Source organism: Apium graveolens, chromosome 10, assembly GCF_009905375.1.
Source record: "Apium graveolens cultivar Ventura chromosome 10, ASM990537v1, whole genome shotgun sequence".
Taxonomy (NCBI): Eukaryota; Viridiplantae; Streptophyta; class Magnoliopsida; order Apiales; family Apiaceae; genus Apium; species Apium graveolens.
Genome location: NC_133656.1, coordinates 151,184,910 through 151,211,873, shown reverse-complemented (window position 1 = coordinate 151,211,873; position 26,964 = coordinate 151,184,910). Strand labels below are relative to the sequence as shown.

General features: G+C 39.5%; 2 non-coding genes across 2 annotated transcripts; both read left to right on the top strand.

Moving 5' to 3' along the window:
- The first annotated feature begins 15,619 nt into the window (after positions 1-15,619).
- Positions 15,620-15,726, top strand: LOC141694198 (small nucleolar RNA R71). The gene has a single exon (XR_012563523.1). It is a non-coding gene; the product is annotated as a small nucleolar RNA R71 (small nucleolar RNA).
- Positions 15,727-18,391: 2,665 nt separating this feature from the next.
- Positions 18,392-18,498, top strand: LOC141694263 (small nucleolar RNA R71). Its single transcript, XR_012563583.1, has one exon. It is a non-coding gene; the product is annotated as a small nucleolar RNA R71 (small nucleolar RNA).
- The last annotated feature ends 8,466 nt before the right edge of the window (positions 18,499-26,964 follow it).

Here is a 26,964-nt window from a genome sequence, read left to right as displayed (position 1 = left end):
GGCCAGAACATGAATGATTAGAATGATTTGTTTGCATGAATATGTTCCTGGTGAAGTGTAGTTGTGATCTGGACAGTTTGGTGGCCTGAGGTGGCCGGAATCGTGTTCTCCGGCCACACTCCGGCGAAGTCGACGGCGGGGCTGGCAAAATTGCAAACAGGCCCCTGTAGTTTTAAAAACGATACAGTTAGGTCCCTGAAGTTTCCAGACTTTGCAAATTTAGGATTCCTGTTTAAAAATGTTTAAAAATCATATTTCCTATTTATTTTTATTATAAAAATTCGTTTTTAATTTCTGAAAATTCTAAAAATTATTATTTTAATTCCAAAAATTATTTTTAATTCAAAAATAAATCTGAATTAATTAGTTAATTAATTTCAGTTAATTTTTAATTGATTAATTGGTCAATTAATTTGAAAATTAATTGATTAATTAATTTGATTAATTATTAATTGATTTTAATTAATTATTTAATTAGATTTAATTATTTGAAAATAATTTAAAAATTCCGAAAAATAGTTTCGAGCTTTAAAATATTATTCCAAATTATTTCCAAGGCTCGATAATTATTATAAAATTATTTCGAAGCAAGAATTGGCTAATTGAACCCTGTTTATTTACCCGAAATTGATCCAACGGCCCGTTTTAATTCCGAAAAATGTTTTAAAAATCATTTTAAATAACCAAAAGCTAATTTATGACCCGAGACTTCTTTACAAATGATATATCATTGATTACGTGACGTATTATGTGTTATATGTGATTTGTTGGTTGACTGTCGGTCTCTATATTCGATGTGTACTTGTTTATTGCATAACTTTCAATCCGTTAATCGGATTTGGGTGAAACGAAGGGTAGATAGAAGTATGTGTTGAATAGAATCTTATGAGTTGATTATTGATAGATGCTTATGATATGTGAGCAGAAGAGGCAAAACGTAGGAAAGGGAAACAGGTAGTTGAGGAGTAAGGCGGTTGAGATTGGAAGCGAGTACAGTGTAGTAAGCTAACACCAGGAAAGTGTTCTGAACTTTCTCAAGATATTATAGTGATTGATAGTCCTGTTCTAAATTGCAAGTGCTTTGAAGCACTAAAATCCAAACCCTGATTCCAGTTTTGATCTTGAGCCGTAAACCTGATTCTTTCTAGACCATTGATTGTTGTATACCTAAACCCGAACCACAAATATACAATATCATTCTGCAAATACATACAAACTATATACCAAACACTGAATCGGATTATCTTCACACTCAAACCATTGTATCCTACGCTTTGAAAGGCAAAATCCTTGAAACCTTGAAACACTGATTCCTTTGTTATCCAATTCTTTCATTACCCAACAGCTAAGCTTTGAAAATGCCATATTGATCCTCATGAACTCTGAAACCATTTCATTATGAAACATCCAATGTTGTTAATAATTCTGTTTATTGTTTATTATTTCTTATTCTGTTATTATGCTAGAATTGGATTATTTTTATAAAAATTGTGGACCAGATTCGTGGTCAGACCATATGATGGTCAAATTAGGCCAATGTGTGCCTTGGATCCAGTAGTTAGAGCAATGTTGTGTGCTTTGCTCGGGGTTAGTGCGTGACTGATCAGCAGCCTAACCTTGGTTTTTAAAATGAAAGTATAATGTCCAATTCTAAATTATAATTCATTGTTCACTTGATATCGTAACCATTTTCACCTGATGATTATTATTCTCAGTTTTGTCATTGTGACTTGCTGAGCTAGTTATCTCATTTGTGCGATATTTATATTCTTTTCAGTTAAAAAGGAACCAGTTGGTAGCAAGGATCCCCAGTCCAGCGCGAGAGCTAGGGATTAAGGTTGAGGAAGCTGAGCTAGTAGGCTTCTTTTGGAATAAAATTAAGTTTGTAAAAGTTTGTAATAATGTTTAATACTCAGTTTGAGTTTGAATGATTGGGATTTGAACGATATGTAATATAAGTAGATGTGTTTGGCTTGTGTGCATACTTTAACCTGTTGCGATCCGTGGTAGTTGATAAGTAGGGTCACTGCATATTATTATTATCTTTATATTATTATAAGTAGGTTATAAATAAGGTGTGTGTGTGGACCCCAAACTTCTTACCCGGGTTTGGAGGGCGCCACGGAAGTTGTGTGTAAGTGTATGTATTTATAGGTGGAGAGATATGAATTCTATAAGGAATAAAAGTGGGAATTGATTATGGGAATTGTGGGAATAATGGAATTGATTAGGAGAGGGAATTATGGGATGTGGAAGAGTAAAAATCGGGTTGGAATTGATTTTTGGTTAAAAATCCCGATTTTCGAACAGGGACACGGCGCGACCGCGTCTAGGACAGCGCGGGCACGCTCACTCTCAAGAAAACTGGCGCGGCCGCGCACTTGATCAGCGCGAGCATGCTTGATCAGCGTGAACGTGCTTGATCAGCGCGGGCGCACTTGGTTACTGGAAAAATGGCACGGCCGCGCATTTGATCAGCGCGGGCGCACCCAACTTTTGTAGTTGGCCCTGAATTACGCGCCCAACTTCTGTAGTTGGCCCTGATTTTTTTTCTTTTACTGGTTTTTTTGTGTTTTTCTCTTTCCTTCTTGCTTCTTCTACCTACTAATGTACAACATACTTGGGTTGCCTCCCAAGAAGCGCTTTTTTTACATCGCTAGCTCGACATAGAATCTTGAGATCAAATGGACAATAAAATTGCACTAACCGCCTCGCGGTTTGCCGTGTCACCATAATAATACTTCAACCTCTGACCATTTACCTTGAATGCTTGGGCCGAATCATTTTCAAAAATTTCCACCGCTCCATGTGAAAACACAGTTTTGACAATAAACAACCCTGACCATCTTGACTTCAACTTTCCAGGAAAAAGACGGAGACGAGAGTTGAATAAAAGAACTTGTTGCCCCGGAACAAATGACTTGAGCACTAGACCCCTATCGTGCTACCTCTTGACTTTCTCCTTATACATTTTGTTGTTCTCATAAGCTTGAAGTCGAAACTCATCAAGTTCATTCAATTGAAGCATCCTCTTCTTTTCAGCCGCATCCAAGTTCAGATTCAACTTCTTCAAAGCCCAATATGCCTTATGCTCGAGCTCCACAGGAAAATGACACCCCTTACCATAAACCAACTAAAACGGCGACATTGCCAATGGAGTCTTATATGCTGTTCTATACGCCCAAACAGCTTTATCAAGCTTCAAAGACCAATCCTTCCTTGATGGACACACCACTTTCTCCAAAATGCATTTGATCTCTCTGTTAGATACCTCAGCTTGACCATTCGTCTGAGGATGATAAGTCGTAGCAATGCGATGATTTACATTATACCTTTTCATCATAGCAGTGAACTTGTGATTGTAAAAATACGACCCCTCATCACGGATTATGACTCTTGAAGTTCCAAACCTTGTGAATATCTGCTTATGAAGAAAATTAAGTACCACTTTCACATCGTTCGTTCGCAACGCCTTAACTTTAAACCATTTCGACACGTAATCAACCGCCAACAAGATATACTGATTGTTACAAGATGAGACAAATGGCCCCATGAAGTCAATTCCCCAAACATCAAAGACCTCAACCTCGAGAAGCACATTAAGAGGAATCTCATCCCTCTGAGACATATTACCCACACGTTGACATCGATCAAATTTTAAAATGAACTGATGAGCATCTTTAAATAACGTCGGCCAAAAGAAACCTAATTGAAGAACACGATCTGATGTCTTTTCTCCACCATAATGTCCTCCATAAGCCGTTGAGTGGTAATCTCGCAAGATCCCCCCCGTTTCGCTGTAAGGAATACATCTCCTGATGATTTGGTCAGCTCCTTGGCGAAAGAGAATAGGCTCATCCCACATATACCAGTTCATCTCATGTAGAAACTTCTTCCTTTGAGCGTAAGATAAGTCGGGAGGCATGATATTACTCACAAGGTAGTTCACAATGTCTGCAAACCACGGTTCTTCTTCTTTCACTCCAAATAGTTACTCGTTGGGAAAAGACTCATTTATCAATGTCTTATCCAATAAAGTAGCATTAGGATTTTCTAAATGCAAGTGATGGTCAACGACTTGATTTTCAGTTCCTTTTCTATCTTTAATCTCTAGTTCAAATTCTTAGAGTACAAGAACCCATCTAATCAGTCTAGGGTTCGAGTCCTTTTTTGAGACGAGATATCGGATTGCGTCGTGATTAGTGAAAACTGTCACCTTAGTCCCAAGTAGATAAGATCAAAATTTCTCAAAACCATAGACAATACCCAAAAGCTCTTTCTCCGTAGTAGTATAATTTAGTTGGGCACCATTTAGGGTCTTACTAGCATAGTAGACCATATGAAATATGTTGTTCTTCCTTTGCCCAAGAACTGCTCCAAATGCATAGTCACTTGATCGCACATCATCTCAAAAGGCTCATTCCAATCAGGTAAAATTATGACCGGTGCCGTGATTAAACTTTTCTTCAATGTCTCAAAAGCTGCAAGGCACTCGTCATCAAACTTGAAAGGAGCATCTTTCTCTAACAGACTGCACAAAGGCTTTGAAATTTTTGAGAAGTCTTTGATAAAATGCCTGTAGAAACCCATATGACCAAGAAAATTGCGAATTCCCTTAACAGAAATAGGTGGAGGAAGTTTCTCAATGACTTTCACCTTGGCCTTGTCCACCTCTAGACCTTTACTAGAAACCTTGTGCCCGAGAATAATGCCCTGACGCACCATAAAGTGACATTTCTCCCAATTGAGAACCAGATTGGTCTCAACACACCTTTTGAGAACATGTCCAAGATTTTGCAAGCATTCATCAAAAGAATCGCCAAAGACTGAGAAGTCGTCCATGAACACCTCCACATTCTGGCCAATCATGTCAGAAAAGATGGCCATCATACATCTCTGAAATATGGCTGGCGTAACACATAGACCAAAAGAAACTCGTCTGAAGGCGAAAGTACCAAATGGACAAGTGAAGGTAGCTTTCTCCTGATCTTCTGGAGCGATACAAATCTGATTATAACCCGAATATCCATCCAGAAGACAATAGTACTCATGACTGGCCAACTTGTCGAGCATCTGATCAATACAGGGCAAAGGGAAATGATCTTTTCTAGTGGCTTTGTTTAGCTTCCTATAGTCCATGCAAACTCTCCACCCCGTGACTGTCCTTGTAAGAATAAGCTCATTCTTCTCATTTGCTATCACAGTAATTCCACCTTTCTTTGGCACACATTGAACCGGGCTTATTCATGAACTGTCAGAGATAGGGTAGATGATCCCTGCATCTATCCACTTAAGAATTTCTTTCTTCACTACTTCCTTCATGATGTTATTAAGTCTTCTTTGCTGCTCGACTGTAGGTTTGCTACCTTCCTCTAGCAGAATTTTATGCATACAGTAAGAAGGGCTGATTCCCTTGATATCTGTTATAGTTCATCCGATTGCCGACTTGAACTCTCTCAGAATCCTCAAAAGCTTTTCCTCATCACTACCTGAAAGGTCAGATGCAATAATAACAAGCAGAGTAGATGCATCACCTAAAATACATACCTCAAATGTTCAGGTAAAGGTTTAAGCTCAAGAGTGGGAGCTTCCTTAATAGAAGGCTTGAGGCGTTTAGGAGTTTTGTTCAATTCCTCCATTCCAAGAGATTCAAAAGGCATATCAATTTTCCTTTTCCAGGGAGAAGCATTCAAATATTGTAATTATTCTTCCCCTTCGTCATCTTCACTATCTGAATTCCCCAATAAGGCTTCTTTTAAGGCATCAGACCTTAGCAATTGATCAAGTTCCGATGTGACCACCGAATCAACCAACACCACTTTTAAGAACTCCTCATTATCAGTAGGGAATTTTATAGCATTGAACACATTAAAAGTGATTTCCTGATCCAGAACTTGCATGGTGAGCTCACCCTTCTGCACATCTATCAAGGTTCGGCCAGTCGCCAGGAAAAGTCTTCCCAAGATTATGGAAATCTTCTTATCCTCCTCGAAATCAAGAATTACGAAATTAGCAGGAAAGATGAGTTTATCAACCTTGACCAAGACATCCTTCATAATACCTCGCGGATATGTAATAGAACGGTCAGCCAATTGCAAGGTCATATAAGTCGGTTTGGGATCAGGTAAATCCAACTGCTTGCAAATTGACAAAGGCCTCAGATTGATGCTAGCTCCCAAGTCACATAAGCATATGTCAAAAGACAATTTTCCAATAGGACATGGAATAGTGAAGCTTCCTGGATCTTTAAGCTTCGGAGGCAACTTCTGTTGCAGCATGGTACTGCATTCCTCCGTGAGAGCGACTGTCTCTAAATCATCTAGCTTCACCTTCCGAGAGAGAATACCTTTCATAAACTTTGCATAACTAGGCATCTGTTCGAGAGTCTCGGCGAAAGGTATGTTAATATGAAGTTTCTTGAACGCCTCCAGAAACTTCTCAAATTGCTTGTCCAGCTTTTTCTTCTGCAGCCTCTTGGGAAAAGGTGGCGGAGGATAGATCTGTTTCTGCCCTGTATTACCCTCAGGCGGAGTGTGCTCAATAGTAGTCTTCCTTTGTTCCACTTCTTTGTCCTGTTGCACTACTTCTTTCTCAGCACCAATTTCTTCAGTCAACTCTTGAGTTTGTTGTTAGGCACAAAGCATGCGCTAAATAAATCACGCAAGTATACGCGTTCGCAAGTAATATAGAATGATTTCTAGTTCATTCCCACAGAGACTCTGATTAATTATTTTTAATTAACACTTACTCACCAATGTATGATTATTCTTCAATGCCAAGATAATAACAATTAAGATTGGTTAACTACTATTAACTACAAGAACTAAACACTTGAATTAACAATATTAAACACACATGAAATCCTAACTTCATTACTACTTCATTCAATAGCTAATGTTATTAACCTTAGCATGTAATGGTGATGATATTAATCGAACAACACGAAACTGATAAACGCCAACTTTTATTGTACGAATATCATTCTACTAAGCATCCATAATTAAGATAGAAGTTGAATAGGCATTAATTATGTTGAGACCCTATATGTCTACAAAATTTGACAACATAACGATTTAAGCACAAGTTATTCATGATGATTACATAGGGTAAGTAAAACGGTTAGAGTTACCCACTAATCATGCATACGATATATGAACCTATGCTAGCATGACAAGTTCTAAATCTCAAGATTCACTGCCGCTTCACAAGAGATTAACAGGCTATCTTACATGTTCGCGACGCATATAAGACGAATAAGCACTATCTATACTAGATATCATACAATCACCACATACCAAGGTATTAAACAATTAACTAAAGAAATCCATAGTAAATTTGCTAGAATCCCATGATCACGATTAGTCCATAATAGAACTCATCGTCACCATGGGTTCATATGAAAGCATGATAATAACACAACAATATAAGGCTAATAAAAATACTTAATATATAATGAAGTACGTCACAAGAGTATTTAGGTTCAAAGCATAAAGAAAACTAGCATCCACAGTTACAACGAATTAAAAGAATCACAAGATAAATGTATGATTCCTCTTCTTCGTTGTTGCGTGCTAAAACGGTCTTCTCAATCTTCTTGCCCTTGCTCTTGATTTCTTGATGAAGAAAACGTCTTCCCATAAGGTTTATATAATAGCCCAAGAGAACCAGCGCCAACAGAAGCCCAATTGTACTAAAATTAATAAAATACAGATTCTGAAATTCCGCCCACAGGCGGTCGACTGCTAGCACGCGGTTGCCTGCTCCTAGCGCGCGGCCGCCTGCAACCTTTTTGGACAATTCCTTATTTTGCTTCTGTTTTTGCTGATTCCTTCGTTCATCACCCCTAGACTGATTCCAAGCACTTCCTTAAGCTTTATTTGATGAAAACCACCTATCTAAGCAAGTTATACCCTGAAATGTAAAAACACTAGAAAACGCGTCAAATACACAAAATACTTGAGCCCAAAACACCAATTCAAGCTGCTATGAGACGCTCTAAGTGGTATAAAATGCCACTTATCACACCCCCAAACTTGAATCGATGCTTGTCCTCAAGCATCACAGACTCAAATATAGAATAAAACATGCATGAATGCAACTTATATGAATGCAGCGATCCCCTCGTGATGACTAAACCAACCAACACATGACATATCAACAAATGCAATTAGGCGACTAAAGATCAATCAAATTACGCAAGCTAACATACAACTAGAAACGTGGTGTGTGCGAATGCTTAACAGATATGCTTCGAAACTAGATCAATCATCATAACTTAATTATCCTCAAGGCAATCACAAACTTATACGAAGAATATATTCTAGACACAAAATGACTTATAACATTTCAAGATTATTTGAGTTTATTACGGAATCATGCTTTTATTCAACACATAAACAAATGCTTATTTGATCGTGCAATGAGTGAGGTCCACAAAAGACTTATGCAATGGTACCCATTTAGCGAGCGTTAGGTTAGCGGATCCCACACTATAAAAGCCTTAGGTCACTAGGCACAAAGTCCCCTAAAAATTTAATAACTCGAATACCAAAGAGCTCACTCGTGATCAATTGTGCACTAACCATATTTTTCTTCTTTTCTTTCTTTTTTTTTCTTTTTTTTTTCTTTTTTTTTCAATTTCTGAGCAAGTGCGTTTCGCTCCATCTTGCTCAACCCTAGACTACTCGTATACAATACGAGCCGACTACTAGTCATTTGACGCCTAGCCACAACTAGCAATGAATTCTAATTTTTATCTCTAATTTTTATCTTTTCATGTCTTTTATCATTAAGAGCCTATCATGCATTCTAGGTATAAGCAATAGATTAACCTCAAAAAACATCAGACCATGACAACGATCTAGTCCTTAAGCATACTCTAAGACTTAGTGAAATTACAAGTGTTTCTAGCATGCATGTCAACGTAACATGATTTATCATCACTCTAACGCTATCAATACACTCGCATCAATATCACATATTAATCGCTAAAGCCACACAAAGGGATCATGGTCTATGCATGATAATTAAAGCTATAAATAAAAAAAACTATATGGAAAAAATATGGCAAAAATATGCAACTAAATAAGCTAAACTAATCATGAAAAGGCAACTACATGACACACACACAAATATGTTCCTTAACTACCACCCCCAAACTTAAAATCTTCACTATCCCCAGTGAAGGTAATAGAAAGGAACACAGGGTATACCTACTCAGATGAATCATCATCATGATCACCCTCAGAGGGTTGAGTGTCAGGAGGTGGATAAGCAAAATCCTCACCATAAATGGGCCACTAGATGTTAGCTCCAAGGCCTCTAAATGCAGTCCCAAGTGCTTGGGTGAAGTGCTTGGGTGAGCTCCTGCGCAAACCGACTCTGCGACTCATACATCGCATCCATCCTCCTGGAAAGCCTCTTGTACTGGACATCAGCCAATCCCGAACCATCTCCTCCCTGAGCTCTCGAAGAGCCTGCCTCTCCCTGAGCCTGACCGGGCCTAGCCATGGCAGCACCAGCTGCTGGAACTCCTCCTAAAAGGCGATACCCCAAACCATGTGACTCGGGCTCTCCACCCATCCACTCTTGCATCGCATTCAAAGTCGATGAATCAATGGGAGCGGCCGGCATCTACAGCTGCTCATAAGAAGGCCACTGGACTCCATATGCCTAGCAAAGCTTCGTGACAATAGAGGCATACGGGATAGAGTACTGTGATTTCCCCCTCAAAAACTTCAAAATCCCTTGATAGATGAATTCACCAAGGTCCACATAATATTCATCATTCAGAATTCCCCATAACAATCTCGCCCTCTCCACTGTAACCTCATGTGCATGCAAAGAAGGAAGAATATTAGCACATATAAATGCATTCCAAGCACGAGCATATCTGTTCATCATGACAGCAGGGAAACTACGATAATCATTGGATCCCCTTTTGAACTTCCACACTGTCTCCGGTTGACAGAGAGTAGCAATAATCAAGTCCAAATCAAAGTCCTTAGGGGCCTTTGCATTCCAGTTCTCTTCCTGTGGTTTCCTCTGTCGCTATCCAATCACCCGGCGAATCGCCTCGGGCTGATAATCAACACTAAGCCCACAAACAACAGAAAACCCATTCTTGTCAGCCTTGGCGTTCACATAGAACTCGCGAACAATACTCATCGGTATCGCCTCAGGTGACTCGCTGAATGTAATCCATCCTTTCTCAGCAATCATCGGTAGCAACTCACCATCCCTCCCTAATGGAAAGAACCCCCTCTCCTTCATAATCGGCTTGGTCAGAAGCTTGTCGTACTCTTCTTCAGCACCCCTATCCAACAATTGGGGCCTCGCAGCAGTATTCCTTGAAGAATTAGTAGCACTCGGATTGGTGCTGCTGCTACCCACAATTCGTGCTCTCTTTGGGGCTATGAGAACTGAGAATAAGAGTTAGAGAGTTTGTGTTTGGTGTGTAAGAGAGATTTTGTAGAGTTAAAAGTGTGTGGGATGTGTATGTAGAGGTTGTATGTATTTATAGGGCAAAATTAGGGTTAGAATTTGATTAGGATTGGGGATTGTGGCTAAGTATGGGGGGAATTCGTGGGTTAATGGGTGATATGGCTCCTGTGAATTTTGTTTTTGTTTTGTTGTTTTTTTATATAGGCTAAAAAATGATTTTTCAAAAATCAGGGTCGCACGCGGGCGCCTAGCACCAGCACGCGGTCGCCTGATCCTAGTACGCGGGCGCCTGCTAGGCTTCTGGATTTTTTTTTCTGCCAACGTTTTTCGGATTTTTTTGGGTTTTTGGATAAAGTACTAAATTTTAAGGTGTCCTATGGTCTCATATCTTGGGTTGCCTCCCAAGAAGCGCTTCTTTTACGTCATTAGCTTGACGTAGAGTAATGCGATCAAGTGGACAATAAAACGGCACTAACCACTTCACGGTTTGCCGTATCTCCATAAAAGTGCTTCAATCTCTGACCATTTACTTTGAATACTTGGCCCGGATCGTTCTCAAAAATCTCCACCGCTCCATGTGGAAACACAGTTTTGACGATAAATGGTCCAGACCACCTTGATTTCAACTTTCCAGGAAAAAGTCGGAGACGAGAATTGAATAGAAGAACTTGTTTCCCGGGCAAGAATGACTTAGGCAATAGCTTCCTGTCATGCCACCTTTTTACCTTTTCCTTGTACATTTTGTTGTTTTTGTACGCTTGAAGTTGAAATTCATCAAGTTTATTTAACTGAAGCATTCGCTTCTTCCCAGCTGCATCTAGATCAAGGTTTAACTTTTTCAATGCCCAATAAGCCTTATGCTCAAGCACCGCAGGTAAATGACATCCCTTACCATAGACAAGTTGAAACGGGGACATCCCAAGTGGAATCTTGTATGCTGTTCTATAAGCCCAAACAGCTTCATCGAGCTTCAAAGACCAATCTTTCCTTGATGGACAAACGACTTTCTCTAGAATGCGTTTGATCTCTATTAGACACTTCAGCTTGACCATTAGTTTGCGGATGATAGGCAGTAGCAATGCGATGATTCACATTGTAGCGTTGCATCATAGAAGTGAACTTACGATTGCAGAAATGCGACCCTTCGTCACTTATGATAACTCGTGGCGTTCCAAACCTTGTGAATATCTGCTTATGAAGAAAACTCAACACTACCTTTGCATCATTAGTCAGTAGAGCTTTGAATTCTACCCATTTCGAGACATGATCGACTGTTAGCAAGATGTACTGATTATTGCAGGACGAGATAAATGGTTCCATAAAATTGATTCCCCAAACATCGAAGACCTCAACTTCAAGTAGCACATTTAAAGGCATCTCATCCTTTCTGGAAAGATTCCTAACTCTTTGGCAACGATCACACCTTAAAACGAACTGATGTGCATCCTTAAACAACGAAGGCCAGAAAAAGCCCGCTTGAAGAATACGAGCTGCTGTCTTTTCACCACCATAATGTCCACCATAAACTGTGGAATAAAAGTCTCGTAATATCCCCTCCATTTCACAAAATGGGATACATCTCCTGATGATCTGGTCAGCTCCTTGTATAAATAAATATGGTTCATCCCACATATACCACTTCACCTCATGCAAAAACTTCTTCTTTTGAGCCGCATTCATATTAAGAGGCATTAAATTGCTAACAAGATAGTTCACAATGTCTACGAACCATGGCTCTTCCTCTTGAATTGTGAACAACTGCTCATCTGAAAAAGATTTGTTGATCAATGTCTTATCATGTGAAGTAGAATTGGGATTCTCTAATCTAGAGAGATGGTCAGCCACTTGATTTTCAGTACCTTTTCGATCCTTGATCTCTAACTCGAATTACTGTAGTAAGAGAACCCAACGAATAAGTCTAGGCTTCGAATCCTTCTTTGAGACCAGATAGTGGATGGCAGCGTGATCAGTGAACACTATCACCTTTGTCCCCAGTAGATAAGATCGAAATTTTTTGAAACCAAAAACTACAGCCAAGAGTTCCTTCTCAGTAGTAGTGTAGTTCAGTTGGGCTCCATTTAGCGTCTTACTAGCATAGTAGACCACATGAAAGATATTAGTCTTTCGCTTCCCAAGAACTGCTCCCACTGTATAATCACTTGCATCACACATCATCTCAAAAGGTTCTCTCTAATTAGTTGCCGTAATAACTGGTACGGTGAGTAAAATCTTCTTGAGAGTCTCGAATATTACCAAGCATTCATCATCAAATTTGAAAGGCACATCTTTCTCGAGCAAATTACACAATGGCTTAGATATCTTAGAGAAGTCCTTGATAAAACGCCGATAAAAACCCGCATGACCAAGAAATCTACGGATTCCTTTCACAGAAATAGGTGGTGGAAGATTTTCAATAACGCCCACCTTGGCTTTATCCATCTCAAGACCTTTACTAGAAACCTTATGCCCAAGAATGAAGCCTTGTTGCACCATGAAGTGACATTTTTCCCAATTGAGCACCAGATTGGTCTCAACACACCTTTTGAGCACCAAACGGAGATTATTCAAGCATTCATCATACGAATGTCCAAAGACGGAAAAGTCGTCCATGAATACTTCGACATTATTCTAATCATATCAGAGAATATGGCCATCATGCATTTCTGAAACGTGGCAGGTGCACCACATAAGCCAAAAGAAACTCTGCGAAAAGCAAACGTGCCAAATGGACAAGTGAAGGTGGTCTTCTCTTGATCTTCTGGTGCAATGCAAATCTGATTGTAGCTCGAATAGCCATCCAGAAGACAATAATACTCATGACCAGCCAACCTGTCAAGCATCTGATCAATGATTAGAAGAGGGAAGTGATCCTTCCTCGTGGCTTTATTCAACTTCCTGTAGTCCATGCATACCCTCTATCCTGTGATTGTTCGAGTAGGGATGAGCTCGTTCTTCTCATTTGCTACCATAGTAATACCTCCTTTCTTAGGTTCACATTGCACGGGGCTCACCCAAGAACTATCAGAAATAGGATATATGATTCTTGCATCCAGCCATTTTAGAATTTCTTTCTTCAACACTTCTTTCATTATAGGATTAAGCCTTCGATGTTGCTCAACAGTCGACTTGCTACCTTCCTTTAGCAGAATTTTATGCATGCAGTACGAAGGGCTGATCCCTTTTATATCTGCTATAGTCCACCTGATAGCCGATTTGAATTCTCTCAGAATCCTCAAGAGCTTGTCCTCATCACTACCTGAAAGGTCAGATGCAATAATAACAGGAAAAATAGATGCTTCACACAAAAAAACATACCTCAAGTGTTCAGGCAATGGTTTATGCTCCAAAGTAGGTGCTTTCTCAATAGATGGTTTGAGCTTTCCCTCAGCATTCTTGAGATCAGTATTTCCAAGAGATTCAAATGGCAAGTCTAACTTCCGTTTCCAAGGAGAAGCATTTAGATATTGTAACTGCTCATTGCCTTCATCATCTTCACTGTCAAAATCCCCCAATAAGGCTTTTTCTAAGGCGTCAGACCTTAGCACATGATCAAGTTCTAAAATAACTGCAGAATCGACCAAATCCACCTTGAAGCACTCCTCATCTTCCGTAGGGAACTTCATCGCATTGAACACATTGAATGTCACATCTTGATCTTGCACTCTCATAGTGAGTTCACCTTTTTGCACATCTATCAAGGTACGACCTGTAGCCAAGAAAGGTCTTCCCAAGATTATGGGAATCTTCTTATCTTCCTCGAAATCCAGAATGACAAAATCTGCATGGAAGATAAGCTTGTCCACCTTTATTAGCACGTCCTCCACAATGCCTCGTGGGTATGTAATCTAATGATCAGCCAATTGTAGAAACATGTAGGTGGGCTTCGGATCAGGCAAATTCAGCTTTTTGAAGATAGACAATGGCATCAGATTGATGCTTGCTCCCAAATCACAAAGGCACTTGTCAAATGACAACTTGCCAATGGTGCAAGGAATGGTGAAGCTACCTGGATCCTTAAGCTTTGGAGGTAACTTTTGTTGCAGCACGACACTGCATTCTTTCGTTAGAGCAACGGTATCAAGATCATCCAGTTTCACCTTCCTCGAAAGAATACCTTTCATAAATTTCGCATAACTAGGCATTTGCTCAAGAGCCTCAGCGAAAGGTATGTTAATTTGAAGTTTCTTGAACACCTCCAGAAACTTACCAAATTGCTTGTCCAGCTTTTATTTTTGCAATCGCTTAGGAAAAGATGGTGGAGGATAGAGTTATTTCCCCCCTGTATTACCCTCAGGTAGAGTGTGTTCAACAGTAGTCTTCCTTGGTTCCCCCTCTTTCTCCTTTTGCATTCCTTCTTCATCTACAACTTCCTACATCTTTTATTTTTTCAGTATTAACAACTTTTCCAGACCTTAAGGTGACAGCTTGGACTTGCTCTTTAGCTTTCTTCCTTCCTGGCACTTCAATATCACTGGGAAGTGTGCCAGGTTGACGATTGAGCAAGGCATTGGCTATTTGTCCAATTTGATTTTCCAAGGTCTTGATAGAAATAACCTGACTTTTGTACAACAGCTTTAACTCCTAAAAATCACCACTAGAAGGTGGAGCATCACCTCCTTGTTGAGAATATGTTTGCCTTTGAGCAAATTACTGAGGTTGCTGGAATCCAGGTGGATTAAACTATTTATTTGCAGCTTGCTAAAATGGTTACTGAACAACATTCTGATTATTGCTCCAGCTGAATTTGGGATGATTTCTGTTATTAGGATGATAAGTAGCGGGCACAGGCTGCTGCGGTCTCTGAAAATTATTCACATACTGAACAGATTCATTAACAAGAGAACACTGATCCGTAGCATGAGAGCCTGCACAAAGCTCACAGACACTAGCTATTTGATTTACGCCATAGTTGGTTAAAGAATCGACCTTCATAGACAGCGCCTTGAGCTGCGCTGCAATAGTTGTAGCTGCATCGACTTCTAGAATACCTGCTACTTTCCCAGGAATCATCCTTTGATTTGGGTTTTGATACTCGTTTGCAGCCATAGTTTCAATGAGATTATAGGCCTCAGTATAGCTTTTGGCCCACAAGGCACCTCCAGAAGCTGCATCGAGCATGGGTCGAGATTGGACCCCCAAACCATTCTAGAAACCAGTGATCACCATCCAGTCAGGTATACCATGATGTGGACACTTTCTCAACATCTCCTTATAGCGCTCCCAAGCTTCGCACATAGATTCTCCTGGTTGCTGCGCAAACTGAGTAAGAGCACTCCTCATAGCTGCAGTTTTTGCCATTGTATAGAACTTCACCTGAAACTTTTGCTCAAGATCTTCCCAAGTAGTGATGGACCCAGCTGGTAACGAATGTAACCAGTTCTTAGCTTTATCCCTCAGAGAAAATGGGAAAATCCTCAGCTTGATATCCTCATCAGTGACACCATTATATTTGAAAGTACTACAAATCTCGACAAAATTCCTGATATGCATGTTGGGATCTTCAGTCGCAGTCCCTCCGAAAGAAACAGAATTCTGCACCATCTGAATAGTGCCCGGCTTGATTTCAAAATTATCGGCCTCAATAGCCGAATGAATGATGCTTGACTGAATGTCATCAATTTTAGGCTGAGAAAAGTCCATAAGAGTTGGATCAGCTTGAGCTAGACGATCACCCATTATATCAGGTTCTTTCTTTTCACTCTCTTTATCCGAATCTTCAAAAACTATCTTCTCCGGAGAGTCTGGAGCTTTATCTATTTCCTCAGCTTTATCTAGATTTCTCTTGTGAGTGCGAGAACGTGTTTGCATAAACGCTCGCTAGAGTACCTGAAATAAAACTGAGACTCTGATTAATTATTTTTAATTAACACTTACTCACCAATGTATGATTATTCTTCAATGCCAAGACAATAACAATTAAGATTGGTTAACTAATATTAACTACAAGAACTAAACACTTGAATTAACAATATTAAACACACATGAGATCCTAACTTCATTACTACTTCATTCAATAGCTAATGTTATTAACCTTAGCATGTAATGGTGATGATATTAATCGAACAACACGAAACTGAGAAACGCCAACTTTTATTATACGAATACCATTCTACCAAGCATCCACAATTAAGATAGAAGTTGAATATGCATCAATTATGTTGAGACCCTATATGTCTACAGAATTTGACAACATAACGATTTAAGCACAAGTTATTCATGATGATTACAGAAGGAAAGTAAAATGGTTAGAGTTACCCACTAATCATGCATACAATACATGAACCTATGCTAGCATGGCAAGTTCTAGATCTCAAGATTCACTGTCGTTTTACAAGAGATTAATAGGCTATCTTACATGTTCGCGACGCATATAAGACGAATAAGCACAACCTATACTAGATATCATACAATCACCACATACCAAGGTATTAAACAATTAACTAAAGAAATCCATAGTAAATCCGCTAGGATCCCATGATCACGATTAGCCTATAATAGAACTCAGCGTCACCATGGGTTCATATGAAAGCATGATAATAACACAACAATATAAGGCTAATAAAAATACTTAATAAATAATGAAGTACATCACAAGAGTATTAAGGTTCAAAGCATAAAGAAAACTAGCATCCACAGTTACAATGAATTAAAAGAATCACAAGATAAAAATATGCTTCCTCTTCTTCGTTGTTGCGTGCTAAAACGGTCTTCTCAATCTTCTTGCCCTTGCTCTTGATTTCTTGATGAAGAAAACGTCTTCCCATAAGGTTTATATAATAGCCCAAGAGAACCAGCGCCAACAGAAGCCCAATTGTACTAGAATTAATAAAATACATATTCTGAAATTCCGCCCACAGGCGGTCGCCTGCTGCCTCCACGCGGCCGCCTGCTAGCACGGGTTGCCTGCTCCTAACACGCGGCCGCCGTAACCTTTCTGGAAAATTCCTTATTTTACTTCTATTTTTGCTAATTTCTTCGCTCATCACCCCTAGACTGATTCTAAGCACTTCCTTAAGCTTTATTTGATGAAAACCACCTATTTAAGCAAGTTATACCCTGAAATACAAAAACACTAGAAAACACGTCAAATACACAAAAAACTTGAGCTCAAAACACCAATTCAAGATGCTATGAGACGCTCTAAGTGGTATAAAATGCCACTTATCATTTGTTCGGGATTCGTAACCTTTCCAGACCTTAAAGTGATTTCCTTTACCTGCTCCTTAGCTTTCCTCTTTCCTTGCACTTCAGTGTCACTAGGTAATGTACCAGGATGACGATTTAGCAAGGCATTGGCAATTTTCCCAATTTGATTTTCCAAGGTCTTGATAGAAACAACTTGACTCTTGCACATAAGCTTCAACTCCTCTAATTCATATTTTTCATTAGCTTGTTGCAGCTGGAGTTGCTGTCTAGGTGCATATTGTGATTGCTGAAAACCAGGGGGTTGTACTATTTAGCTGGGTACTGCTGATAAGGCTGTTGAACCGCATTTTGAGCATTGCTCCAACTGAAATTTGGATGATTGCGGTTGTTGGGATGATAGGTGGCTGGCACTGGTTGCTGCGATCGCTGGAAGTTGCTCACGAACTGAGCTGATTCACTAGAAATTGCGCACTGATCAGTCTCATGGGCACCAGCACAAAGCTCACAGACACTTGCGATTTGATTTACTCCATAATTAGCCAAAGTGTCCACCTTCATCGTCAAAGCTTTAAGTTGAGCAGCGATAGCAGTAGCTGCGTCCAACTCTAAAATTCCTACAACTTTTCCCTGGGTCAGTCTCTGGGAAGGATTCTGGTACTCATTAGCAGCCATCAGTTTAATAAGTTCATAAGCTTCATCGTAGCTCTTAGCCCACAAGGCTCCTCCTGATGCTGCATCAAGCCAGGGTCTAGAAGTAGCACTCAATCTATTGTAGAAGCAATTAATAATCATCCAATCAGGCATGCCATGGTGTGGGCATTTCCTTAGCATCTCCTTATATTGATCCCAAGACTTACATAGAGATTCCCCTGTTTGCTGAGCAAACTGGGTAAGAGCATTCCTGATTACAGCAGTCTTCGCCATGGGGAAGAATTTAGTGAGAAACTTTTGCGCAATATCCTCCCTAGTGGTGATAGATCCTGCTGGCAGAGAGTGTAACCAGCACTTAGCCTTGTCCCTTAGAGAGAATGGGAACATGCGTAGCTTGATAGCATCTTCAGTCACATCATTGAATTTGAAAGTGTCACAGATCTCGATGAAATCCCTGATGTGCATGTTAGGGTCTTCAGTAGGAGAACCCCCAAATTGAACTGAGTTTTGTATCATCTAAATCGTGCTTGACTTGATCTCAAAAGTGTTAGCCCTGATGGCCGGTCTGATGATGCTTGACTGAATGTCATTAATCTTAGGCTGAGAATAGTCCATCAAAGCCTTCAGATTTTCTGCTTGATCTCCCATCGCTACTACAACTGGTTCTTCGACTTTCTATTCTTCTTCTACCTTCTTTTCTTCCTCAAAAACTTCCTTACGAACTACCACAACTTCTTCCTCGGCTTTATCCAGTGTTCTCTTATGAGTACGCGAACGCGTATGCATACACCCTCTCTAGAGTACCTGAAATAGGACAAGGAAACAGATACGTAACAATGTCCGAGTCAATGAACTTTAACGACCACTGATGGAAAGAACATAAACTATCAATTAACACTGCAGTCCCCGGCAGCGGCGCCAAAAACTTGTTAGTCTCTAAACACACGCTAATAATACACACAAGTATACGAGTTCGCAAGTAGTATAGAATCTTTTCTAGTTCGTTCCCACAGAGACTGTATTGGTTAACTAATTAATTCACACACTTAAGCAACAATGTATGGTTATTATTCAATGTTAAGACAATAACTAATTGAGGTTGTTTATAACTAAGAATTAAACTAATAATTATAACTACGAGAAATAAGATTGAATTAATAAGTATGATAAACATGGGATTCTAACTTCATTAAATACTTCATTCAATAGCCTTATTGATCTTAACCTTAGCATGCAATGGTGATGACATTAATCAGATAATACGAAACTGATAAACGCCAACTTTCTTTGTACGAGTACCATACTACCAGACATCCACAAAAGAGATAGAAGCTGAATAGACACCAATTATATTGAGACCCTATATGTCTATAGAATTTGACAACATAACGGTTTAAGCACAAGTTATCTATCTTGATTACATAGGAAAAATAAGATGGTTAAAATTACCTACGAATCATGCATGACAATACATGAACCTATGCTAGCATGGCAAGTTCTAAATCCTTAAATTCACTTTCGCTTCATTAAGAATTAACACACTATCTTATAAGTTCGCGATGCTCATAAGACAAATATACAAAACCATTACTAGGATATCATACAATCACTACATACTAAGGAATCAAACAATTAACTAAAGAAATCCATAAATAAATCCGCTAGAACCCCATGGTAACGATTAGCCCATAATCGGACTCATCATCAACGTGGGTTCCAATGAAAGCATGATATATAAAATGTAGTCTTTATACCGAATAAATAAAACCAAGTACAAACAAGAGTATAGGTTCAACAAAATAAAAAACGAACATCCAAGATTACAACTCAAAACAAAGATTCACAAGAATAAACTAGATCACCTTCGCCTTTATTGAATTGTGCTACAGGTCTCTTGTCGTCTTCTCCTTGTACTCTGGTAAGTCTCCTTATTAAAAAATGATCTTGAGTTATCAATATATAGCAGTCCAATCAGCCCAGGAGTCCAGAAAACAGAATTAATAGAATCAGGATTTTATTATCCCGACACGACGCGATCGTGCGCTTCATTAGTGCGGGCGCGCTGGCTTCCTGTACTTCGGCGCGGGCGCGCGCTTGTTCAGCGCGGGCGCGCTGGGCTTCTGCCAAAATTGATTTCTTCAATTTTTCCTGCAGATTCGAGCCGGACTTCGCGAGCTTTTATTCCAACACCACCTAGACACTATATTAGCACCAAAATAGTGCTAATTCACCTGATTACCTAGATAATGCCTGAAATACAAAAACACTAGAAGACACGTTAAAACACTTAACAACTTGAGTACAAATGAATCAATCCAAAGCTTAATAGAGCATTATTAAGTGTCATAAATGCCACTCAACACGGTGAAGTCCACACATGTCCTCCATTTGCCATTTGGTTTCTTGACAAGCACTGGGTTGGCCATCCACATAGGGTAGAAGGCTTCCCTTACAAGCCTTGTCTCCATCAGTCTATCCACCTCTTCTTTGAGGGCCTCTGCCCTCTCTCCACTAATCAACCGCCTCTTCTGTCTGACCCCCTTCTTTTTCGGGTCCAAGTTGAGCCGGTCGCACATGACATTCGGGTCAATCTCTATCATATCAGAGTGTGACCATACTAAGACATGCAAATTTCTCCTCAAGAATTGGGCTAGATCCTCCCTCAAATCAGGACTTAAGTTAGAGCCTATTCTGAGTACTTTTGAAGGATCATTCGGGTCTACCAAGATTGGAATTGTGTCCTCTGCGGCCCCGACCCTTTCAGCCATTGGGGGCATTCTCGGGTCTAAGTCTGCTCGAGCCTCACTAAATTCTCCCACTTTCGTGATTGCCAAACCTTCTATGTCCTCGAGCTCGAGCTGGTGAACTCGGGCCGGTTTTATCAAGTATTCCTAGGTCGTGGTAACTGTGCGAGTAATTCCGCCAGTTAGATCCATGGTTATTGTTGTCTATTTGCGTGCCCACTTCCTTTTCCTGAGTCTTGCAGCGATTTATTCTGGGCTCTCTTCTTCATCACTTGCCTCTTCTACAATCCCCTCATGTACCAACATGATGGTCTGAGAGGCTTCCATCAGCAGGGCCCTTGGGCGCGGTTCCACCTGATTCCCCACGTGTTCGAAATAGTTCTTGGGCAATTCCTCGATTGAAATCATTTGCTCCTTTGCATTTTTACAGACTTTAAGTGTTACAAGTATAAAATACAAATTTAGATAACAATACAACTTACTTAGGGTTGACAAGTTGTCTTAGTCTTGTTAAAGTACAGGCATGTCTTTTATAACTGTTAGGAATATATGTATTAGTTTGATGATAAGTTAAATAAAACACTTAAGTAGAAAACTAGTGTTTGTAGCCTCAACGAATAAGACCATCTTGGCTATCCGTTGATGGAGTAGCTTTACTTAGAAATAAGTTTAGTATTGTAGCACATTTCAGCCTCTGTATTTAAGTTATAATTCTTAGAAGTGGTGGGAAATTATAAGTCATGTTGACTACTAGTGGATATGCAAATAGGAGGGATAGTTGTAAATATTTCATGCCTTGTAATTTTGTGTAAATGAAGTAGTATCAACTGATAGATTAAAGGCCTTCAACGGATGAGAAACAAAGCTTCAATGGATGTCTCTAAAGCTTCAACGGATAACATCCATCAACGGATGAGTGCATCAATGGATAAACTTCAACTGTTAAAGCATCAACGGATGTCACTAAAGCATCAACGGATGAAAGCTTCAATGGATGCTCAGTTCCATAGCAGTTGATAGTGACAATTCATAAGCTGACAGAGGCACATGGGTTGATAGAGACAATTGGAATATGGTAGCCTCTTGGAGGAATCAAGAAAAAGCAGCATTTCTATTCTGGTGCAAACAAGGAAGTATTCAAAGATTCACAGATTATCTTAGATTGTATTGGATAGAGAAATGAAGAAGAAACATGTGAAGAACTATTTTATAATTGTATTTTATCTTTGTCTTCACTTGTAAACTTGGTGATATATAAACCAAGTTGCAGCTAGTAATTAGATGTGAATTTTCCAGAGCTGTTTAGAAAAACATAGAGAGAAAATCATCTAGTTTGTATTAGGAAGCAGCTGTGATCAATTCTTTGTCTCACAGATTTTCTGAAATACACATCTCTGGTAGAACAACAAATCCACCAGAAAAGTTTTTAAAAGCCTTTGTGTTCTTTACATTTGTGTCTTGAATATACATCTGTCTGCACCCGCTCAAAGCAATTCACACACATCTGTTCATCATACACTTAGCTTTTGAAACTGCTCAAAACTTGAAAAAGTTTTGAGATTTACATTCAACCCCCCCTTCTGTAAATCTCATTGTTAGTTCCTTGGGAATAAAAATAACATATAGATATGAAGTGAATGTAAATTTGCATTATTTACTATTCAAGTGCGACGTGACATTTCATTCCACACTAAGTTAAATTTTGAAGTTATAAGATATTATAATATTCTTCGAAGTTGTGCAAACATTTGATTGTTTAAAAGCTTAAGTAATGTAATTGTTTGGTAACAGCAAAGTAATTGTTCTTTAACATTTAGAAAATACAAATTTAATAATTCATCGTTTGTGATTTTAGTAATATTTAGAAATAATTTATATAATGCAAAACAATTGAGGGTTTGGTGCTCAGAACTCTTGAGCGTAGAAAGAGTGGACCCTTGTTATGGATTAAAAACTAAGGTATATTAATTATTGTACTTACTACTAAGGTTTATGAGCTTCAAGGCTTGATTTGATTGCTCTTCTGTTTTGTGACTCAATCTGCCTTAACAAGATGCCTACGTACCTTGTTGATTGCCAAGGATCAAGTCAAAAAACGTAATTCTGATGGGTGGGGGTGAGATCCCTTATATAGATATTGAAAGTCCTTGAATTGGACTAGAGTTAGGACACTTGGTGGACAAGTCTCTGAATTATAATGGAATTTGAAGTCCTAAGAGGTAGGAAACTGATTCCTTATCCCATGAGTTCCTTGGAGGCTAATCTATAAAGATTTAAATCCCCATTAAGACTCATTTTAACAGCTGACTTATCCCTTATTAATTAATTATGAAATTAATTATTTTTCAGGGTTTTGGGGCCTAGCTTTCAGCCCAATTCTGATATAATTAATGTGATATTAATTACATACTCAGGGTTTATTTTATTCCCTATCATTTGCCCCCAACTTCTGGGAAACTGTAAAAAGATTTCGTAGAAGTTAAGTTCATTCATTCCCTTACAGGGTATCGTTTTTGTGTAAAGTGTAGAGCGACCTACACATTTACAACGATTTGCCTTTATTCCTATTATTTAGGAGTTACCTTAATTTCCACAAATTTTCCCTTAATTTCTGGGAATTTTCCTTAATTTCCAGGAATATTCTCTAAATTTCTGGGAATTTTCCTTAATTCCAGGAATTTTCCCTTAATTTCTGGGATTTTTTCCTAATTTTCTGGAATTTTCCCTTAATTCTAGGATTTTTCCTTAATTTTCTTGAGATTATCCTTGATTTCTGGACTTATTCTTAATTTTCTAGTAATTTCCAGTAATTTCTCATATTTTCTTGATATTATTCCTTAATTTCCAGGAATTATTCCTAATTTCAAAAAACATTCATAATTTTCAGGAAAATTTTAAGGAATTTCCTTAATTTTCATGATTTTTTTTAGGAATTTTCCCCCCTCTTTTGTTTTCTTTCTTTTTTTTATATATATAATTCGACCAGGAATCCCATTCGACCAGGATCTTGGTCGAATTAAGCTCTTGTATGCCCTGGTCGAAGGCTCATTCGAGCAGGAAGTTTCGACTAGGATTCCTGGCCGAATTTCGATCAGGATTTTTCCTTTTTTTGGGTTAGGATTTCATTGTTCTTGACCGAATTAAACCCTTCCCTAGTCCTGGTCAACAGCTATTTCGATCAAAAGTATTCGACTAGGATTCCTGACCCTTTCGGTCAGGATTTCTTTTGTTTTTCTGATCGAATTCAGCCCTCCTTTTGATCCTGGTCGTGGTCTTTTTCGACCAAGAGTATTCAATCAGGAATTCTGATCGAATTTGGTCAAGATTCAAGGTTTGTTTGAGAAATTTCTGACCGAATTATGGGCTAGATAAGTCTGGTCGTTGAGAATTTCGATCACACGGCTTCGACCAGGAACCTAGTTGGAATCCTGACCGAATTTAGGTCAGGATTAATTTCTGAATTTAGGTCAGTATTAACTTATGATTTTAGTATATTGGGCTCCCCTTTTGTTTTTTCCCTAATTGGGCCTCATCCATGGGCTTTCCTTTAGGCCTTTCCCTTATTTTCTTTTTAGAAAATTCTAAATTTGGGCCCTTTTATTGGGCTTGATTCTAATGGGCTTTTATATTCTCAGGCCCAATAAGATTCACATAATTATTATATATTCTCTTACTTGGGCCCTTACACTGGGCTTTTATACTCCCAGGCCCAGTAAGATTTGGGCTAGGCCTTTATTTCAAACCCAAATTCCAGAATATTCTGAAATTTCTGAAGATTTTTCTGGATTCTTCCATAATTTATCAAATCCTATTATATTTTTCTGGTTTTTTCCAGAATGTTCTATTCTTGGGCCCAAATGGGCTTTTTACAAGCCCAATTGCCATCCTAGAGGCTATATAAGAGTAGAGGTGGAGCGTGATTTTACTCACACTTCACATTTCACTTTTCTTCATTTCTCAAAATCTCTTTTCCTCTCAACACTCCTCTCCCCTTAGGGGCTAGCCTTTTTCGGCTTTCCTCCCCTTCCAAGGTTTCAAGCTTTCTTCCATTTCCATCAATGGCAGACAAGAGTTCCGAGAGAGCGGCTAAGATTGCCTCTGCTTCAAAACGAGGTAACGATATCGAAATCCGCTCTTCTTACATGTCATTACTAAATATGATTAACACTAGAGGGGATGAGTACCCCTCTAATGCACATCTTGATTCGTTTGATTATTGTAACACCTGGCACAATATAAATTTTGATAAAATGAACGCACTTTATAACGTTCGTCCTCCCCTTATGCTAGTTCCTGTTAGTGGTGGTGATCGTACTTGCCACTGGAAACCAGACTCTCTTTTTATTTACACAGACGCCCTTAATGCTGGGCTTAGGTTTCCTTTCCACAACTTTATCCTCCACTTGCTAGCAGACTTGCAAATCAACCCCTGTCAGCTTCCTCTAAATGCTTGGAGGAACATTTTATGCTTCATGGTCTCTTGTCTTAGGGGAGGTTTTCCTTTGTCAGTAGCGGTCTTTAGGAAAATCTTCCAGGGTTATAATAGTTCTCAAAGTATCTGTGGTTGGGTCTACATTAAGCAAAGGCCCAAGTGTAAACACATTTTTAATAGTGCTTCCATTCCCGATAATAATCAACATTGGAGGAGTAGTTTTATCGGGTTAAGGTGGGAGAATGGGGACTGGTGCACCCTCTTCAGATTTTCCTTCGGGAAGATTAGCGATGGTAGCCTCAAATCCATTCACCTAACCCCCGAGGAGTCTATCATTTATAATAAGCTCATTCAGGATGATGGTGCCACTCCTAGCTGGACTCTTTTAAAGGAGTTTTCCCTTATGCAAGTGGGGCTCTCATAGTTTCTCCTCAGGGTATTTTTCTTCCATCCTTGTTTTTACTTTCTTCCATGTATTATTGACACCACTTATTTTTTTTCCTCTTATTTTTATAGCTGCTAAGGAAATCAATGAGGATAACATGCATGTCGTTGAAGAAACCGCGAGGATGAAGAAGGCTCGGCTTGAAGGACTGGACACTCGGGGGAAGGCTACGGAGCCTAGCTTTTTAAGGAAGCATAAAGAGCCTATGGTGGAAGCTCCTTCTGAGGGAACTGAAGCCCCAAATGCTCCTATCTCTACTGCTGCTCCTGTCTCTGCTGCCACTGGTGCTTTCCAGCCTCTTTGGGGATTTCGCCGAGAGGATACTGTAGTTGGATCCACAAAGCATGCCTGGGATTGGTCATACCATGGTGTAACCCCCAAGGACTTCACTGATGTTGTGGTTGCCCCAGACTTGGAGAGGATAAAGCTCATGGGTGCTCAGTCCTTGGCCTCGGTATGACCCTTTCTTAAAATTTGACTCTCTTTTTACTTGTAGCATTCACTTGCCTTATATTTTTGTTTATTGTTTCATTTAAGTCTAACACCTACTTCCAAGGCGCTGTGAGGCAAGCTGAATCGTGGAAGAGGGCCTCGTACAAGTCTGACAATGCCCTCAGGAAGCAGCAGAGGAAGTAAGCTTCTTTGGAGAGAAAGTTGAAGCGTAAGGAGGAGGAGCTCAGAGAGTCTAATGCTGAGCTGGTTGTGCTGAGGGCTGAGAAGGACAAGGCGATCGACAACTATTTGGACTCGGAGGAGTTCACATAGTCTATGAGGGTGAGGGACGACTCGGTATTCCCTGGGTTTTTTAGGACTGGCTTGGATACGGCCCTTGGAACCGTGAACGAGGCTTGTCCCGATATTAACCCAATGGACTATGTCTGCCCTGACGACGAGGCCTTACTACAGAGGTTTCGTACCCGAGTAGTCGTCTCGGATCGTATCCCTCAAGACCCACTTCTTCCTCCTCCCAAGTCATCTTCTAGGCCTTCTGCAGATGATCATAGCTCTTCTTCCTCGGGGACCACTGAGACATCCAGCGAGAGTGGCGGAGATGATGATATGGATGCCGAGGGCACCTCCGCTCCTTAGAGTTTTTCTAGCCC